At 36.1% G+C, this 17,050-nt stretch overlaps 1 protein-coding gene across 1 annotated transcript in view; it reads left to right on the top strand.

Moving 5' to 3' along the window:
• Positions 1–17,050, top strand: part of LOC111518346 (rho GTPase-activating protein gacZ-like) — a 24,119-nt gene continuing 7,069 nt past the window's right edge. The window contains exons 1-2 of the mRNA XM_023179207.2: positions 1–115; positions 16,175–16,209. The gene's annotated coding sequence lies outside the window, so the exon portion shown is untranslated. The remainder of the gene's footprint in view (positions 116–16,174; positions 16,210–17,050) is intronic.

Consider the following 17,050-nt stretch of genomic DNA (forward strand, 5'->3'; position numbering starts at 1 on the left):
TTTTCAAAGGACTTTGCTCTGTTTCTCTCTCTCTGTCTATCTTTTACATTAACGCACTCGCACACATAAGTCGGAGATAAAAGATAAGGATTACAGTAACAGCAACAAGAACAAGGTAAGTGAAGATCCTGCCGACAGCTGTCATTGGCATTTAGATACAAAAGATTTTGCACCCTTTGGCCCCTTTTCATTTGCCTCACCTGCTCATTGCCCCCCGCCAACCATTACAGACAACGTTCTCCCACTTCTCTTTCCTTTGATTCCAGTCAACTGCTTATAATAATAAGACGATTTATCAAATGCACGTAAATTACAATAAATTAAACACGAAATTAATATTAATGACACAGACAGAAGGCGGTATGTGTGCGTGTGTGTGTGTCTATTTGGGTGTGTATGTGACTGCAGAGACAATTGCCAAATTAAGTGCATGCCACACCCAACCAATTTCTCCCCTTATTACAGTCTCTCCCTTATCTTTCTCTCTCTATCTATCTTTATCTTTGGCCATCTGTTACCGTTTGGCCATAGGAAACCTTATGATATATCCAATCTGAACAATAGATAGAAAGAGAGATAATACTTTAGTTATATAAGTTCAACTATTTGCAAAATTTCACTTTATTTTTCCGTTTTACACCTGATGCAAAGGATATGTATATATAAAAGGGTTGATTCCTAAAAGTATGCTATGAAAATCAAACTAGTTCTGTACTCAAAAAGCTTCCTTTTTAATAAACCGCAATCTGTTGAACTAAAATTCTATCTACTAATTGCTTAGGTGAATGCAAAACTTTGACTTTTTGAAAGTGTCAGGATTTGCTCGATTTTCTGGAATAATTCAGTTTGTTTCAGCTTTCAATATGCGGGGCATGCAACACTGTGTTGTGGCACATATCTCTAGTTTACCGATTATTACCAGGAACTTGCAAATTTTGCATATTTGACGAGCAGCTCGTACCACTGCTCTGCAGTCTGGTCTTTTGGGGTGCGTTGGGCCTGAGTGGAGGAGGGGTGGGGGTAGCATAGGCTTATAGGAGTTTGTGTACTATATCAGTGTGTGTGTTCTGTAGTCATCGTACCCGGCTTGTTGAGTTGCAATTTGGCTAACAAATTATGCAACAGCAGCAGGAAAGCAACAGCAACTACGACAGCAAAGAGAGAGAGAGGAGAGAAAGGGGGGCCTCAACAAATACTGACTGCACCACTGACCCAAACTAGTTAGTCGGCTTGGCCCAGGAGCAGACACAGGACCCAACTATCAGGTCTTTTATGGCAGGCAAAAGGCGTTGACTTTACGGCCCATCCTGTGGCCGGCTCTCTGTCCAGCTATCTGCCCTCGTTTCTCCCATCCGTCCGGCCCTGTTAAATAATTGTAATTTATGGCATTTTACACAAATAAATATATGGAAATCAATAAATTTCCCACAGGAGGAGAAACGACCAGACAAGCACTTTGCATTTTCGGTTCACTCACAGAGTTAAGTTCATTTGGCCTCCCCTGCCCTCTTTTTCTCTCTCTCTCTCTCTCCCTCTCTCTCCTCCTTTCTCTATTTAAGTTTGGATATTGTTATTTTTGGAATTTAATTATTATTTTTTGTTGTTGTCACTATTTAAAAAGGCAACAAAACAAGTCTAAATTAGCCCATGGCATGTGTTTTTTGTTAATAGTTTTCAATGATTTAATTACTATTTAAATTTTAACAATTATTTATGCAATATTGATTGCAAATTTTTGACACATTACCAAAAAAATCTGTAAATACTTGGTAATGTCAAGAGAAAGTCGTTTCGATCCAGTTGACTTCGATTGGTCTTTAGAGAAATAAATAAAATTTTCGTTTCGAATTGAACATTAACTTAAATTTTTTTTCCTTTTTTTATGAATTTATGATTGTTGTTTTGTAATCATATTTATTTTTTATATACAAACATTTATATATTCGTGTCTTGTAATTATTATTATTATTATGGTCTTTTTCGATGTGCCGACTTCAACTCCAAATGTTATTGTTGTTGTTGTTCCTGCATTCTTAGTCAACCATGCCCAGCCCTGTCCCTGGTGTGAAAAGTAATAATTGAAGCTTTATGATGACAGCCGCCGCCGCCGCCGCCGACGACGACGTCGCCATCGGCAATGCCGGTTAACTCTATTGAATGACTATTATTTTTATTGACATTTTGGGTTTCTCCTCCTTTCTTTTTACGCAACTCGCAAGCTATTGAAATAACAACAACAATGACCGATTTTTATAGGTCATATGATCAGACGATTCAAACCAAATAGGATTAAGAATTTTGTCATTAAATTTTAATCAAAATGTATTCTTTGAGCCATATTGAAGGGGGAAACTTTTAATTTTATCACTTTTGTGATATCTGATCTTAAGGAAAGAAATTATATTTACTAAACGAATTTAAATTTGTTTCCATTAGCTTTAAAAATATTTAAATATTTTCTATTGCCTACTTTGAGGAGTAGAATACACTAGAGTCTTGTAAGTGATTTTCAAGGATAAATCGCCCGATGTTAAAAGAGTTATTCCACCCTAAACTCTTAAGAGGGGAAGGGGGCATGGTGATGGTAATGCTTTTAAAGCAAAACTTTACGTCCTCATTTCTAGTTTGACGTGTCCCCGAATCACTCACGATAGTCAGGCTACAACTAGCCACGACTACTACTAGCCAATAATCATTTTTCCTTTTTGGCTTGTTTGCTTGCTAAGCTTGTTGCACTTTTTCTCGCTCTTTCCCAGTGTTTATTTTCGTTTTATGTGCGAGTCTGTCTGTGTGTGTGTGTGTGTGTGTTGGCTCAGCTGGACATTGTTGAGAAGAAGTTGGGTTTTTTTTTCTTTTCTTTTTTTTTTTTGGGGAAGGGCCATAGCATGGCACGACGCGGCACATTTCATCGTTGGTCACGTATGATGACCCAAATGTGTGGTAAGGCTATATTCCCCTCACTTCCCTCTCTCTTTCTCTCTCTCTCCTTTTCTTTCTCTTTCTATCTCTGTGTGCCTCTCGTTGCCGCCTTTGGCTACCTTCTTTATGCGTTTTGTGTTTTGTATGTGTTTTTAATAAAATTTATTACACTCTCAGATGACAAACATTCCTGCCCTAACACATAGCCTTCTCATTCTCCCACTCTCTATCTCTGTCTCTTTCTCTTTCTTTTGCTCCATGCTGTCTTATCTAACTATCTTGCTTGCACACACACACACACACACACACACACACAAACATTTTACGTATTTGTCTAATAGAAAAATAATGGGCAACAAGAGAGGAGTTTAGGGGGGGAGAAAAAGTGTTTATTTTTCGTTTGTTATACCCTTTGCAGCTTAGGGTATTATCAAATTGTACGAATTTATATATATATATTTATTGAAATACATGATTTTCTGTGTTTCATTCGATCTTTGCCAATTTACTTGAAAGGATCACTTGTGAAATAAACTTTTCACTATGGTTTTCGATCTAGTTTGTGGGGGAAATTCAAATTGCTAGGGTATGAATAATTCGTTGGTCTCAATTTTTGTTGTTTTTTTGTTTTAATATTTTGTTTTTCGCTGTTCTTATATGCATCCCTTGGTTTTTCGACGAGTTTGTTTTCTTTCTTGCCTTTGGCCTATAATTATAACATAAAATTTTTATTGAAATGCTGAGGCATTTTTATATATGTATGTATGTTCATGTATATGTATTTACTTATATGGGCAAGCTAGAATGACGGGGGTGGAGTGTCGGGACGGGAGAGTGTCTAAGAGAGGGGGGCCGCAGCACACACAAATGAAATAAAAGTAATCAACATTTATTTTATTAATTTATTATTGCGCGCACACAAACACACGCACATGCGTACACACACACACACACACACACACACACACAAGTGGGCAGAGGCGGGAAGAGGGTCATTAAAAATGCATATACCAATCAGGCTAATTTAATTTACCGTAAATTCTATGACCAAATATAAATCCCAAAATGAAACAATAAAAACTCACAAATAAAATGACAACACAATGCACATTCAAATGCCCTATGCATATATTATAGAATATAGTACATCGATCCCTATGCATAAGTATATAGAAGAATATTGTACATCGATCTTTTTCTTAAACCCTAAATAAACAGTTTTAGGACAAGGCAAGCAATCTGTTTTATATTACGTACATATATGAACTATCTTAAAGTTCCAGTAAAGTAAAGTAGAGCATTACCAAATTTTTTAAGGATGCATTTAAATAAAATAATGTATAAAAGTATTAAAGAAATTTGAAATTTAAATCTTCTAAACAAAAGAACAAAAGCATTATAATTAATAGATATCTATTTTAATATATGAAGAGAGAATTAAATGTCTTAACCTTAATTAAAAAAAAAAAAAATTCTTCCCATTTCTTTTTCCAATTTTATTGTCCAAACTTTCGAATTTCACCTTAATTCGTTTGTGAGGGAAAGAGTATCACAATAGGCAAATGTTGATAAAGTTGATTTGTAGAGCAGCAAAATCTAAAATGAAAAATTCATAATGAAGTCAAATTTCATGTCCATTTGTATAATATATCAAATTTGAAAATGAAAACCACAAATTGTGAAAATAATATGCTTCAATTTTCTAAAACAATCTTTCCATAGATTTGAATTTATTTTTGCTTTCAAGTGTATAGATATTAAATTTCAATAAAATATAAAAACTTTACCTTAACAATTGTGTTTAGTAATCCAATTTCTCTTTTACTTTAGTTACTTTAATTTATTAAGAAAATGTATATGGAAAAGGTAAATACTCAAACCATGAGGATAGTAGATCCATCTTGATAATCTTTAATGTCCAAGTAAAGTTAGCTAAGAGAAAAAGTGACAGGTAACAGATGAATCTATGATCTATGATGCACGCAATTCGAATGCAGCAAGAACATTTTTTTTTTTTTTGTGGGATTTCGAGTAGAATTTGAGTGGAGTTGGAGGTGGACTGGTTGGATTCAAGCTGCTGGGATGCATTGTGTCGTTTTATCGTTTCGTAATGATGACGCTTAACATTTCAATTAACAAGGGGAACAGCATAATTGCTACAGACAAATTATATAATTATAGACAAACAGAGGGCAAAAGAGAGAAACACGAGACATCCCATGAAAAGATCATGGAGTACATTTTCTTCTTCTTCTTCTTTCTCATATGCATATTAAAGGCGTCGTCTGGGGTCTGTCTGTTCGTCTGTCTGTTTGTCTGTCTGCCCTGCTGGCAGCTGCAATGTAATGCAGGTGTTGCCCCATGTGTCAAAAAATAATCATTTTGAAATCACTTCAAGAGACGATGTCGGCGATTCAAAAAAAAAATATATATATATATACATAAACCAACAAAAACTTAAAAAGAAAGATGAAAAATGCGTTTCAGTGTTGTTCCTTGGTCTCTCTCTCTCTTTCTCTCTCTCTCTGTCTCTTTTGTTGGTCTGCTGTGCTCTGGTCTCGATCCCTGTCAAGTGTTCCCACTGTAAGCATAATTTGTATGGCAATGTGTCTGCCTGTCTTATAATTTCATTTCAACATTCAATTCAATGAACGGACTTGAAGCAGTTTTCTCATTTAGTCAGTCAGTCAGTCAGTCAGGCAAAATGGGCCACAGCTGCAAAAGCACAGAGCAAAAAAATGACCCCACGACCAAAAAAAAAAAAAAAAAAATACTAACCTGTAATGAAATTGAATTTTTACTCGTTTTTTCTTTCGTGTTCTGTCACATCTAAAGTATGAAAAAGAATATATGTGAATAAAGTAAAGTCTATAAAAATAAAATCAGCTAATAAGTTAAAGAAATTTTACAGAGAAAAACTCAAGAGAGGATGAAATGGATGAAAAGAAATTATATGGAACCTAAGAATGAGGATTGACTGAAATTGCAAGAAAAGTTTCAAAATATAGAAACAGAAAAGAAGGACCTTTGAATCCTTCGCCTTCGTCATAAATATGAATTAATATCCACCTATTCAATATGTTACCACAATCACTTCAATACTTTTGTCTTTAAGAGGAGGATTTTCCTGTTTTGCTATTAAGTTTCTCTGTCTGTCCTTTGTTGCCATTGCCATGTTCAGACTGGACACGTGCCATGAAAAATATTTTTATATACGGACATGGAAACGTGTGTCCTTCGAGCACCTTCAACTTTGGCTGCAACATGCAGTTTGTGTATGTTGGTAACCGGCGTCCCTGCCACTGCTCGTCTACTGCTCCTCGTGTCCTGTGTGTTGTCTCCTTTCTTGTGGCCATTTTTATACCCTTGCAAAAAGGGTATATTAATTTTGGTCAGAAGTGTGCAACGCATAGAAGGAAGCATCTCCGACCATATAAAGTATATATATTCTTGATCAGCACGACGAGACGAGTTCAAATAGCCATGTCCGTCCGTCCGTCCGTCCGTCCGTCCGTCCGTCCGTCCGTCCGTCCGTCCGTCCGTCTGGATCAACGCAAACTCCTCCTAGACCGTAAGAGCTACAGAGCTGAAATTTTGCATGTAGGCTTGTATATACTGCAGGCGTTGTATATCTCGGAATCAGCCGGATCGGATCACTATATCATATAGCTGCCATACAAATGGCAAAGTCACGAACAGTGACTTTTCTTAATAACTTCGTTATTTTCTGAGCTATTGTCGTGAAATTTAATATTGTTAAGTTAATTACACATATAAACGACTATGCCAAATTTGATCAAGATCGGGTGACTATATCATATAGCTCCCATAGGAACGATCTTTCGAAAACAGTGACTTTTGTCAATTACTTCGTTACTTTTGAAGCAATTGTCATAAAAATTTATATTTCTCAGTTTAGCATAACTATTAATGACTGTGCCAAATTTGATTAAGATCGGGCGACTATATCATATAGCTCCCATAGGAACGATCTTTCGAAAACAGTGACTTTTGTCAATAACTTCGTTACTTTTGACGCGATTGCTTTCAAATTAAACATTTGTTAGTTTAATATATCTGTTAATGACTGTGCCAAATTTGATAAGGATCGGGTAGCTGTATCATATAGCTCCCATAGGAACGATCGGTGGAAAACAGTGACTTTGATCAATATCTTCGTTATTTCCTATGCAGAAGAAAAACTAAGATTGTAGGCCGTTCTTTCGGACACATTAGCCCTTTTAGCTTAAACGTTTTTCCACTTTGAAGGCTATAGGTAAGGGAGAACTTACCAAAAAAGTTGCAAGGGTATACAAACTTTGACGCGGTCGAAGTTAGCCCCGGCCCTCTGGTTATTTTTTAGGTGTCTTTTTGTTGCATTTGCTTGGGAGGCGTCGTCTTTTAATAAGTCGATAGTAGGATGGTATGTGAGGGGTATTGAGGGTCGCAGACTTTTTCGTCCTTTTGCCGCTGTAGGTTTGTCTGTGTGTCTGTCTGTCTACCGATGTCTGTGTACGTAACATTTGGTGGCGCCACAAAAACCACGTAAAACGAAAATACTCGGTAAATCTGTATGCCATTTCAATGCCTTCTATTTTTTTTTTGCCTCTCTCTCTCTCTCTCTCTGTGTGTGTGTGTGTGTGTGTGTGTTTTCTTTTCCTTTAGTTTTTCTTTTCTTACTTGTTTGCTACTTTGGCGTCTTTTGGTCGTCGGGGTGTCTGCTTCTGTTTACAACTGAGTTGTCGACCAAGCGCAAAAAGTGTTTGTTGCCACAGGACAACGATGACTATGGCGATCGAGTCCCGGTCTGCGTCTCCGTCTCCGTCTCAAAAACTCTGCCATAAATTTTGCTTATCTAAACGGAAAAATACAATTTGTAATTGAAATTATTTCTATATACGTATGTATGTACTCTATATATATATACATATATATATATATATAGAAAGTTCTTCAAGTTTCTCACTCACACATACAAAAAAGTACAAGTTTTTGTGCAAAAAGTAAAAAAATTGAGCTCGCAACTCTTTAAAAGAAATATTTATACATAAAAACGAGAACTTAATATAAAATATTTTAGACTTTTCCATTAAAAATTTCCCAGTTACGAAGAAAATAAAATGCAATAAGAAGTAAACTCTGATTTTTGACTTTGAATATCATATGTGAGGGGCAGAGATCTTAGCAATCCAAAGTTCCCAGGATAATTATAGTTAGGCCAACTGCCGACTAATTCTGAAAGTGTTTTCGTGTCCTGCTATTCATTGTGATTGAAAACAAAAAATTGGAATAATTAAAACACTTTCATTTGATTGACATTGAACAATTTTAAACCATTGCCATTGCATTCTCATCGTGTTGTGTGCTAATAGAAATCTTTTGTGGCCTCATACTCGTGGCTAATGTACTAACGTGGTTGCTAAATCGTTCTAATGCCTTCTTAATTAGCTACAAACGCTAACGCTGAAGCTGAAGCTGACGTTGACGCTGACGCTGAATGCTGACGGAAAAGCTCTCGGGGAGCACTGTTGGCGTTTTTGCGGCACTTGTTCGACATTTTGAATTGGCCGCATTACTTAAAGTGCACAGCCAGCATCCAGCATGGAGGGGGCAAGAGGAAGAAGAGAAGGAGGATGTCGGCATTGCATGTGGAGTAGCAGCCACATCTCCGTAATTCCACCCACATTCCTTTTCTCCATCACTATGCTTGCCGCTTCTCCCTTCAAACGATTCGTTGAGAGGAACCCTTGAGAACCCGCAAGTGGAAGTGCAGTCAGCTCTTGGGACTTGGCAGAACTTGCATTTAACTTACACACACACACACTTAACTAAGCATGTATTGGTATGTATGTGAGCATATGAAATTGAAACTGAAAACTTAAGGCGGCATACGGGTATGGGGATGATGAAGGGTTTTGCAATTGAAATTGGAACAAAAGTACCCAATATTGTGTCTTAATTTTCTATTAGTTGCCTTGCTTGTGTGTGTGTGTGTCCCAACAGTTAATGCAGTTTCATTGCATTTCCCATATCCATTTCGCATAAAAATATTATGCTTTTGCATAAGTTTGAGAGCAATTTTCGCGGTTGGAGTGCCACTAAATTTTTCAAGTTTTTCAACACACTTTGCAAACATTTCACTATAGATGCTTTGACCAATTTTTGGGTGCAAAATGAAATGCGGTAGAAGAATTTTTCAGCAATGAAATATTTGCTGAACAGTGTTCGAAAATAATGAAAAAAAAACAGAAAACAAACCATTAGCATTCTAAAGTCTAAAAATGATGAAAAATAAACTAAAAATGTAAGAGTATAGGAAAGTAATGAAAGACATTTCAATTTTAACAGAGAACTGTTTCGAATATTGAAAAAGTGTTGGTAAATCAAACTGTTTGCATATCAGTATTGAAAAACATCCAAAAACATGAGGCACTTGCTTCATTAACCGTAACTAAATACATTTAAAAAAAATTTTTGCAGCAAAAAATGGGCTTAATCTTTCATAGTGCATAATGTTTGCCATTTTAATTGTTTGCCACTTTGCCGGTGTGTGTGTGTGTGTGAAAGTGGGAGAAATGGTGCACTGGGTAAAAATGCGAGTCAAAAGTTGCACCTTAAGTGCAACAAGTTTTCTTATCCTTTTTGCATTTGCCGTTTGGATTGCTGCTTTCCATATTTACTTACACACGCACACACACACAAATGCATGCACGAATTACTTGAATTCATATGCTGCATATCCTTGGTGCAGCTGCCGCAAATTACAGTAAGACTTGTGGCATGCTTCACACTTTTATTAACTTTTGAATGCAGCTCAGTTTTTCACCCAAACACCCTTACATGTGTATGTCATTGGATATATAAAGAGTTGCATAAGTCGGGATGCAGATAGAGAAAGTAATAGATGATAAGAGTGTGTGAGGGAGAGAGAGAGAGAGAGAATGAAAAAGAGATGGAGAAAGTTTTAGTAGCTTATGCAAGTTTCTTTTGAGCAGCTGTTTCGCACTAGTTTTTCATTTGTTGTTTGTCTTTTCTTTTGGTTACCGTCATGGAAATCCTGGCATACTTTTGCCTTTTCCCTTAGTCTTTTACAAATTAATTAGATTTAATAATCACTTTACTAGTAAAACTAAATCAAAGTGTAAAGACATGAACACGCACTCACACACACACACACAAACATATACATATACATATATAGAATCTCTTACGGCATTTTGACTCTGGCCCTGTCGTCTGTTTGTGAGCTGTTAAATGCATTTTATGACTTTCAAAATGCGAAAGCTCGTAAAAATAAGAAATATGTATGTATGTGTGTGCACCACACAACGGCTGGAAGAATCATGACTATGGGATAGGCAATGAGAGATGGGAGATGAAAGATGGAAGATGGGTGACTTCTGATGGTAAATGGTAGTTGGGGGTGTTGACGTGTGGGTCAAAAGGGGTGCAGAAATGTGGAGCACATTAAATGCCAGGGCAGCAGCAGCACCACCACCACCAGCCAACAACAATCAAACTGTGTTGAACAAGTAGGTACCCAAAGAACAACAAACACTACGTTCACACCAAATGCGTGTTTTTTTATGGCTAATCAAAAATCTTTTGCCACAGACACCATACAGAAAAATAAAGCGTTTCCATTCGAATAGAATAGAAGTAGAAGCAGAACCAGATGTGCAGGCGACAGACAATAAAAACGAGGTCAATGTAAGAACTTTACATACAAACATACAGGACAGAAAGATAATAAATTTCAAGAAGATTTTCTTTCGAAACATTCTCTTAAATTTTCGTTAAGTCATCAATCAATATCAATTAGCTTTTGTGCTGATCATGACAACGAGCGATCTTAATTTATATTTGTTGAAAAATCTCCCACAGACTGCTCTGCTATATCTCTATTAGTATTGCCAATTTAGCCGTTGACTCATATCGAAATGCATTTTTATTTGATTAACAAATAAAAATATGAGTCAGTTTCTGTGTCAGATCGTTTAAGATCTCATCGTTCCTATTATAACGATGGATTTAAACCCTAATTGAAACGTTGGCATAAAACATAAAACAACAGAAAGTTGCATCTGTTAAACTTTTGATTTCTAATGGAAAAATCAATTAATTAAGTGACCATTTTAACAGGGAAGAAGAGGTCAAAGAAAATCATACTAAAATTCACACCTTGGGATGGAAGATGCACTTGAAATCCTTTTGGACTTGCGTAAAAATCTCTTCAAAAATGTTCTCAAACACTTTGTTAGAATTCGATGTTGGGTTTGGCGATCAGCTGAAACGCCATTATTTAAGTTATGAATTATTAAACCATAAAAGTTGAAGCAACAAAAGAATTAGGTGTAAAACAAATCAAAATTTTGATTCAAAAAAAGCAAAAAGAAAGTGAGAAAAATTAACATATGCTAGATATGAGAAAATGAAGGGAGGTACATACATACATATATCATTGTAAATATGCAGATGTGTCAGGAAGACACGTGAGGTCGCAAGACATGAACACGTGGCGGAAGGGCGCCCAAATAACGTGCCACACAGACACCGACACACACACACACACACACCCACACACTGATAGAAGGCACGCAAATAAAAGCAAACACACATTCTCATCTCATAAAATGAATTTATTTTGATTCGTTTACTGCCCCGTAAAAATCAATGAAAACATTCTTGAACAAATCAAATTCATCCCAAAGTCTCACCACCTTCTGTCTGAAATATTCCAAAGAAAGTTTTTGTTCAAACGCAGCGAAAAGAAAAGAAAACATAGATGAGTAAAACTAAGCAAAATAAAGAAGTTTCCTATGAAATCTATATCTCAGAAAATGAAACCAAAAAAAAAAAGAAAAGAACTATAAAACTGAAACCTGAATGTATCCGTTTGAGTTTCGTTGTTTCTCATTTCATTATTTGTCTATCTATCTTCCTTGTGCCGTCTTTTTGGACTCAACACTTTTTTACCTAGTGTCTGTCTGGAAAGGAAAAACAAAAAAAAGAAAAAGGAGTTTATTTCATGCCAGTCTAGTTAATTGGATAAACCCAGAAGGGTCAAACGCATATATGGACTATGGACATCTAAAGGGTTTATATATTTAGGTCAAATGTTGGCATGAACAAGTTAAATTCATTTGGCCATGTTAAGTTTAATCGTTGCCAACTAATATTAGCTTAAGCGATGAAAACAAATCGAAAAATTCATTTTGAAATTGAACAACTTGAGCAGAATTTGCGGCAATTTAAATGACTTTAAATATTTCATACAGATTTTCTTATAAAAACATTCGTAAATAAATATTTAATATACATACATATATGGGCTCACTTACATGTTTATGTTTGTTTTTAAAAGCTTTCTCGCATTTAATGAATGAGTCTCAACTAAATCACTTAAACTACTCATGACTTTTGGAAAGGAAGTTTTCGTCCGAGTTCCTTAAAATCTGTCTTCAAGTTTGCAGGTTTTTAAATTTAATTTATTTTTGGCTGTACTCTGGTTGTATTAAGACAACCTGATGCTTGATGTACTTGATTCTCTTCTCGGCAATTAACCACAGCAAACAAAAACAAGGACTTAGTCCTTCTCTTACATTACGTTCTCAAGTGCAACGTATTTCACCTTCATCTGCAATCTCCTCGGCTGTCCTTTGTAATTTTTGTTGGCTTTTTGTGAAGTCATCTGATCGCCATGTGTTTTTTTTTTCCTTCAAAGGGACACCCAACACATTCTTCCACATTAATGAGCATTTCGAAAGCTAATAAGGTAAAGGTAAAATGGAGAGAAAGAGAGAGGGAGTAAGAGGGAAAGGAAAAGAAAGAGTTGTGTCCTTTGGGCCAGTTTGTGGATTGGGCTATGCTAGGGCTTCCCAGCTGTTTTGCTGTTGGCCTTTTTCTTTTATTTTGTGCTTTGTTTTGCATTTGGTAGGAGCAAGAGCGGATGGAAATTGGAATCCCATCAAATGTAAAGGTGGCTCAAGTTGCCCTCATTTTCTTGTCGGTATTTTTTTCCCCCCCTCTCTCTCTCTCTCTCTCTCTCTCTCTCTGTTCTTTTCTTTTTTTAAGGGGAGTAAATACAAAATAAAATTAGCTCAATGAGCATTTGTGCAATCAAGTGATTTTTAAATAACAAATATTGGTGCTCGTTTGTGTAATCGAACTATGTAGAGTAGAGAATAACCCCCGAACAGGCAGAGAGGGGGAAAAAAATAATAACGAAAAAGGGTTGTGTTGTTCCTCGATACGGACATGGATAGGGGTTCAAATACACACACACACTCACACACATACGAATGTACGTGTTTTCCGGGGTCTTCGAATACGGTTTCGGTTAGCGGGGCGGGGCTTGTGGCAAATAAATTTCACACATGTTTGCACACTCCCATCCATCTGCAGTCAATAATTTTTGCTACAAGGTCGTTGTCGTCATCGTCATCGTCATCGTCTTCACGTTGATTGTACTGGAAACATACACGAAATAAACCAAAAAAAAAAGGAAGAAAAAAAACGAAAGCGAGAAAGAACCCTCTAACGCAAAAGAATAAAGAAGTAAAGGGGGTTGGGGCTATGGAAAGGCGGGAGCTGTTGTAATTCCCATGTTAGGGGTAAGACTCACACACGCTTGAGTCTTATCTGTGTGTAAACAGGCTTAAGACAGGTGATTCATTCTCAATCAGGAAGCAGAAAAAAAGGGGCTGAAATTAATCGAGTTGACTAATAATTCAATAACAATAGATTCACTTGGTTGTTTTCGTTGCCAAACTAAAGAGAAACTAGTTTCATTTAACTAAATACTAATTCGTTTTTTTAATTCAAATAATCGAAACTATTTACAAATGGATTTCGTTCTCTATGAATGAATTTTTTAGCTTAAATTTCAATTTTTGTTTCTGCTTTTCTTAAGACTTGTTGTTACTTAAAACAGAAATTTAGTTCAGAATTAGTTCTGTAATAAAGCCAACTAGTTTGCAATAGTTGACTATTTTCTTATATGTACTTAGATTGAATATTATTCACAGCTTGAAGTTGGTTGTTTGTAGCGCCCTCCCCCCGAGGCGAAGAGCAAATTTCAGAACGTCTTGGGCAAAAAATAAAGAAAAAACAGAAAAAAAGAAACCATTTCAAATTCAGTCAACAAATCTTTTTGCATATTTTATTTATTTATTCATTATTTGACTTTTTCTTTTTTCATTTTTTCCTTCCTTGCCGTACATTGCCAGGTTGGTTGGCCTGTTCCTTTTCATCTTTAAGCATTGCTTTACATTTTCCCTCTTATTTTTGTTGTTGTCAAGTTGCAGCGAATCTTGCGTCATTTGCCTGCCGCCGTGCCACATGTGTAGCAGGAAAAGCGGAAAAGCGAATGTTAGTTGTTTGGTGGGAGGGGGGGTAGGTAAGGGGCAACAACGGTGTGTAGCAACGGTATTCCTCTCACATATGAAATGGCACGATTTCCTTTGACTCTACCCATCCAGCAGCCCAGTCACCGCAATACACACAGACATTCTGCTACTTATTTATTTCTATTTTTATGCCCTGAAACTGTAAAGAAAAACACGCCATATACGACAACCCAATGAAAATAAAAAGCTTCCTGCAAAAAGGGTCATAAAAAGGCACGTGTTAATACGGAGAGCTCTCACCTGCAAAGAGTGTTTATTTTTTTTGTTTTTTTTTTTTTGCCATTACCATTACGGAGAGGGCATACAAAATTCGTCGAAAATTAAGAGAAGGGCCCCGCATGAGCTCTTTTCTTTATTCCTTTCTGCACATACACCAGAGTTTTACCTTCCCCCCTCCCGTTCTTCTACTGTCCTTTTTCGCAATTGTGTTACAAATTCATAAATGAATAACGCACGTTTGCTTGTGGTTTAAAATTCTATTTTATTTTATTGTCCCCTACCTTCCATTATGATAGATAGAAAGTCATTCCATGCACTGATATGTATCATCCACCACTCTTTTATTTTATATATATTTTTCATCTCTCATCTCCTTGCCAAGAGAGAGAGAGAGAGAGAGACCCTCAATTAAAAGATTTTCTTTCCCCATTCTCAAATGTCATTTATGTGGCTTGACTTTCGAACTCTTGTCGAAGCGATAAGAAAAAGCAGAAGCGCTTGACGTAACTTTGTCTCTGATTTTGATTTCATCTCACTTCTGTGAGCTCGTCAAGTTTTTGATGCTGACTTCACGGATACCCTGTACACATTACGCCTAAAGAGAACATTCGATTTGTGAAACGGTCTAATATGCTGATCAATCAAGCGTACGGGTTTTTCCATAATAACGAAAAATATATACTGAGTTTTAAATATATTCATACAATATCTTATCAGGTATCAAATGCTTTCATCTGGCTTTCATTTTTCAAAAATACCTTTTTGATGTGATGTCATGTAATGTGTTGAGGAAATAAAAAGTAAAGCAATGCCGAGAGGCCATCCATCGGCATTTTTGTATGTTACAATGGCCAAGAAGAGTGCAGGGTGTGGGTTTTGGGAATGTTTCATCTTTCTATATATAAATTGTTCGTTTTTTATTTCCAAAGCAGCTTAAAGAGTTTCTCGGCATTTTGCTGGCTGCTTTGGCCCCCAACTCCAAAGGCTCTGAAGAAAAAAATGAAATGAAAATGAAACAATAAGCAACCTTGTGGAGCACGAACTGCGAATGCCCTAAAAATAGGAAATGTACTTATATCCCTGTATATAAACTAACAAGTCTACAGAAATTTATATTAAAATTGCTTATCATGCACTTTTGCTGCCTTTTCTGGTTTGGGTTGATTAGGCAAGGGGGGTGGGGTGGTTGGTTGGTAGGTTGTGGGTGGAGATATGCAAATCGAACAAATCGAAAACTAAATTCCAATACTATTGTCCTGCTTTCTATCCATTTCAATATTATGTGCATAATAGCATTCAATTATGAGTTTTGTAAAGGATGCTCTATTCCTGCTACATGCAAGGATAACAGTTTCCATTTTTATATATGCAACATTTGACTTTGAAATGTATGTGATGAAGCAATAGCAATGGCAATGGCAATGGCAAATGTCAGTTGAATGGACAAGCAAATAGAGAAAGAAATTTTCCATTTTCTCTTCCACCCACAATTTCGTTTTCTCTCTTTCTCTCTGCGTGTCTCTCCAACTGTGATTGAAAGTTTTCTTTCGTCTGATTAAATTATACTTTTGTTTCGTCCATCACAATATTCCTCTTTAATTTCTCTTTATCTGTGTTCTCTTTTGCAGACAAATTCGGAGTTTTCGTTGAATTTTTTTTGCTGGTGAGTATTTGAACAATATATTTTCTTTCCTCCTAGAGTAAAGTTATAAAGACATACACTGCAATCAGTTCCAATTACATATAGATTAAACAATATGTTTTGTTTGTTAGTTTTTACAAACTTTTACAAATTCGTTCAATCATTTCATCTCGATCAAATGCATTTCGAATCATTTCGTTTAGATAAACCATTTTAGGGTATTATTTGTGTAGGTACATACATATTTGTATGCAAGTGTAATCAATTGTAAAGCTGCAAGCGTATTTATGATATCGGTGATGCATATAAGCTGCATTTTCCCTTTTCAATTTTCATTTCATTTTCTCTGCCGTTGTCGTTGCCGTTCTCCATAGACCACTCTAATCTCTGGTTTTTGAGTGTTATTTTATTGTCATTGAATTTTTTAGGTCTTTTATCTGGTCTTTTGATTATCTAGACGTGAACGAACATTTGTGAACGTTTTGTTTAGGATTTGTCGAAGATCTTAAGCCTCAGAGAATTTATTTCTCAAATGGATGTAAATAAAGTGAAGAGAAGTTTATGGTTATCCCTCCCCTTCTCTCTGTCTCTCTCTCTCTGTCTCCCTCTGTGTTTGTTAATAAATTCACCTTTTTACCACAAAATATTGGCCAACATTGGCACAAATACAAACACAGAACTTTCATTGGTCCAGCAAGGCCTCCGATGGCCCAATATAAATCTCTTCAGCATTCATATATTTTGTCTTTGTGCTACATTTTTGGGTGTTGATTTTTCCCAAAAACCTAATACATAACCCAAACAATATTTTGTGTTGGCATTTGGCTTAGATTTGTGATGAAAATAAAACCGATATGGAGTA

Source organism: Drosophila willistoni (genome assembly GCF_018902025.1).
Source record: "Drosophila willistoni isolate 14030-0811.24 chromosome XL unlocalized genomic scaffold, UCI_dwil_1.1 Seg141, whole genome shotgun sequence".
Classification (NCBI taxonomy): Eukaryota; Metazoa; Arthropoda; class Insecta; order Diptera; family Drosophilidae; genus Drosophila; species Drosophila willistoni.